Here is a 4,834-nt window from a genome sequence, read left to right on the forward strand (position 1 = left end):
TAATTTGATAGGTAATAATGATTGCATACACTTCCTCTTATTAGAAATTCTTTGTTTAACTAAATTTGAAAAAAACATTTTTTTTTAGCTTTTATGAGTTGTTTCTTCATGCCTTTGCCCATCTTCCCCACTCTTGCCCTATTGGGATATATATCTTTTTTTTTATGATTAAAAGTACTTAACATATTGGGTCGTCAGGAAAGTCATGATGCATTTTTGCATTGAAAAACATAGAAAAATATGTCATGACTTTCCCGATGACCCAATAAATTAAGTTTATTAGCTTTCAAGCTATCACATATATTGCAAACATCTTATTTCAGGATGTCATTCATGGTATTTTATCATACAAAGTAGTTTCAAATTTTTAGATAATCAGATTTATTTGAACTCCCCCCCAATATTGTCCTGTTTTAACACTTTGAATGTCCTTCCCTATCACAAGAGAATATAATTATTGTTGCAAATTTTTGTCCATGTGCTTTTAAATTTTGTTTTGTGTTTTGTCTTCCTTATCTCTTTCATACATATACTTTGGTGTAGAAATGGTCTCTTCACTATATTATGTGAGACCCTAGTCATATGTGTTGTCCAACCTTACCTGTTTTGTGATAGCATCATGGTGACCAGCACAACATGATCAATAATCACACATGACAGTGAAATAAGGGCAACAAGGCCCATCCACATTCAATTATCTTCTATCAAAAGTATCTATTTAGAATTCTGACATTGGAACCTTAACAAATTTAATTTAAAAATAATCATTGGAAACAGGGCTACAAATTTCAATTTACTATTTCATTAAGTTAAACAGAAATGACCCCAAGTGTACTTCAAAAGTGAGAATTTAACTTTTATATGGTGTCTCTTTTCCTGGAAGCTTCGTATAGAGCACTGCCCATTGCTTATTTGTTCTGTGTCTCATTTCCCTTCTTTCATCCCTTCAGTTTCTTCCTTAAAGCTCTTGCATTTCTCTTGCATTTCACTGGCTGCACAGAAGTCTGTAATCTTCTCGTATTAGGTGGGCTCCTGACGTTTGTGGGAGGCATGCCCTGGGACAAATCCTCTAATCTGTCAATGTCACTCTAGCCTGCGATTTCCCTGATAAAAAGTAGCTAACTAAAACTGAACAATGTTAGCTTTGAATAAGCATCCTGTTGTACTGTTTTTCATCAGTGATTCATTCATCCAGGCTGGAAGTTGTGTTCCTAAACTTAAACCAATTAATTCCATACCAATAAAATCCTTTCTACTACCAGCAAACTCTTACCCATGGAAAATTTATGTTTACCATCTCCCTTTAAATGGTTGTGAAATTTAAATGTAGGGTTTCTATTATTAACTCATTTAAACTGTTAAAATAAAGGACTGAAGTTATCTGATTTTTTTTCCTGAACTAATTTTCAAAGAGCTTAGTATTATCAAGGAAACTACAAGTGAAAAAAGAATTGATCTATAGTAAAGTACAGATATAAAGAAGATAAAACTCTTTATGAATATAATTGTTATTGCCTTAGGTCTTAGACCAAATTTCTTTATCTAAGAATGTTAAATAGGCCCAGATAGTCTAGGTTCAAAATATTCCATTTCTCTTAACAGGGCTCAGGAAAATACTTTCTATTTTTCAATTACTAACTTATTCAAAAATCACTGAATTTGGGGTCCCTTCCTCTCGTCTGGTTGCATTATTTCAACTCACACAGGAAATTCCAGGTCTGGGGTTTATTTATTAGAGGCTGGTAGGTTCAATCATATAACAGAGGGTTATAGAGAGCAGCCTTGTGGCTGGGTAAAGATTAGGTACAGTTATTACATTACTGGAAACATACACCCTAGACCACAATGTAGCTAGAATGCCGCTGGAAGAAAGCCTATCTGCAGAGTGTCTCCATGTGTCTTTTGGGTAATAGTTACATTATGCTCTAGTTTAAGAACACTTAATATTTTGTTTTCTCTGTATTCTAATAAGTTACATTTTCAACATGAATGCAGCATCATATGAACTCTTAAAGTGCAGGTTGCAGGAAATATTAAGCACTTGCCTAAAAACGATCAAGGTAAAGATGACTAAATCAAACTGTTTTTCAATTATTATTTATAAGGCCCAAACTGTTATATCTCTGTCAATTATACTTCTAAATAACATAGGACAGTGCCCATTTAGCCTTAACTATTTATATATTCAAAACCTTTAGAAGAATATTGTAGTCCAATTTTATTGAGTCCAATGAGAAAAATAGGAAAATATATGTGAGTTTAGCAAAGACTGTCAAAAAGAGAGAGATATTATGAATTTGTATTCATGAACCACAAAATTCTATCTCAGTACAAGCCCATTTTCCTCTCTTCTCCTTTTTTCCCCACTGTTCTTCTCTCCAATAAACAGACATGCCTATGGAGAACAAGAGAAGTGCTCTCACAAAAATGATATATATTGCAGAACTGTGGAATAACAATATTACCAAAGTATGGAGTATTACTGAATTAGTTAAATCTTGTCTTAACACTCTATTGTGTGCATAGATATAAAAACCTTAATAAGGTATACATGCACATTTAATATACGTGTAAATAAAAAAATAAATACTTTGGAAGAGGAAAATCAATTACACTTTCAGTGGAATCATTCCTTAAAAAAAAAATATATATATATATATATGTCCATAGTGCTGACTTTGCATTTTATCTTAAGAGTTACAAAAGCTATCTGCAAACGCAAGTAATTTATAGCTCCCAGTTAATATATACTCAAAGGGATACATGTATAAAACAGCAGCATAATAAAATCCTTGCCCTGTGGCTTCACTACAGAATTCCCTAACACAAACTGAAATGATTGAACTAGTATTCCTTAGCCGATTTTCAGCAACTGTATACATATTTCCTTGTCAAGATATACATTATAATGCTTAGTGCTTTATAAATACATTTGTTCTTTGGACTCCTGTAATTGCACCTTTCCAACAAAAATAATTTCCCTAAATGACACATCCTCTCAGGATATTACACCATCACTTGTTTTCTTCTAACTGCGACATACATATGCATGCTCTGCAGGCACAGCTTTCCAAGCGCTGAGCAGTATTTTACAGTGCCCACGCCCATCATGGTGGCTACGTTCAGCGTTACGTGAAATGCAGTCATTTGGCATCCCAGACCTGATTGTGGTCATGAGATACACAGGACTGGTAATGGGTATATTTCATGTATTTCATGTGTTTAAGTCAAATAATCCTAGGTTGGCTAGTATCATCAAAGTATATTTTTACTATACTTAAGTAGGAATTTTCAAAGATTTTCATATTCATTCTTGAAGAATAAGCAAAAAATAAAAGTGTTATGCCCTATCAAATATAGATGATATTTATACCTGTAAACACCCCAACTGTTGATTTGTGTATAGATATACATGTCACATGCAATATTTTCTATTTGAGCATAGGCCATGGTTAATATATACACAAACAATTTCTTAGGTATATTATTGTAATAGCACTTGGTATCATCTCCTTAGGGTCACATCAAAGCTTACTGACTGAATAATTTGAAGGACATGCTGCTTCTCTCATTTTGGTAACATCACTTTTCAGGCAAGATATAAGCTATCGTCACTTAACATGTTAACAAAAGTGCAGATTTTTTCTCAGCTGTCATTTTCTAATAAATTATAACTATGCCATACTGCTTGTTTGTTATTTGTTGACTTTTAATTAAATTGGACAAAAAGCACATGCCCTCAATCTTTTGTAGTGGTTTATGCCAGATTAGCTTTAGAGATAAAAGTCCAAACTTAAATAAAAAACACAAATAATGACATAGAACTCGAAAATGATAAGAGTAATGCATAAATACATAAATTTATACTATATTGGTATTCTATTATAAGCATGCTGAGATTTTTTTTTAAATGAGACCTACATTGAACAGGAAGATAGATTTACGCATTAAATATGTTTACCGATCAGTTTGTATGTCACATATGATTAGAACGTCTCTGAAAGTTAAATGACAAAAGGAAAAGAAAATAGCTTTTCTTAGTACGAAGATGAACGCATTGAAAAGTGACTTAGCTAAACTCAATTAAGATATGCCCCACCTTCACTATACCTCTCAAGTCAAGAAGGGACTTAAATTTTGTAAGAAAGATTTAGATAAAGGATAAAAGACCATTTGTGGTGGCAAATATTGTGTCTATTAGAACCAGCTCTGTCAAACTCTCCTAATTCAGAATTCAGTAAAACCCCGATACATACTAGCTGTCCTAGAACTGTGAATTATGTAAAGAGCCTTTTAACTTCTTTCTAAGCTCTACAGTTCCATGAAAATAATTATAAAAATACAGTCTTCAAAATCCAAGATTCTGTTTTAATGAAATAACTGACTATTAAGTTAGTTGCAATGAAATTACTGGATTTTAAAAACAAGCTGCAATTTTTATAGAAACCACAGGCTCACAGAGACAGTAGAAATGTGATATCATCTGGCTCAACCCTCCCATTTTTCACTGAAACCTAAACTCAGAGACAGAGGCAGCAGGAAAGAGGGCAGAAAACGTTTCTTTTATACCTGCCTCTGTTTTTAAAATTATGAAGAAAACAGGTTACACAATATCTGATTTAATCCTCATACCAACTCAGTAATAAGTGAAACAATATTACTCTCCATATTTTATAACTGAGGAAACTGAAGCTCAGAGAGGTGAGGTGACTTGTTCAATGCCACACAGCCAGCCAGTGGCAACACCAGAACCAGAACTGTGTTTCCCTGCACTAAGTCTAGTGCTACTTTATAAACCCAGAATTTCACACAAAAATGAACTTCTACTCTTCCT

Source organism: Hipposideros armiger, unplaced genomic scaffold (assembly GCF_001890085.2).
Source record: "Hipposideros armiger isolate ML-2016 unplaced genomic scaffold, ASM189008v1 scaffold_354, whole genome shotgun sequence".
In the NCBI taxonomy this organism is placed as follows: Eukaryota; Metazoa; Chordata; class Mammalia; order Chiroptera; family Hipposideridae; genus Hipposideros; species Hipposideros armiger.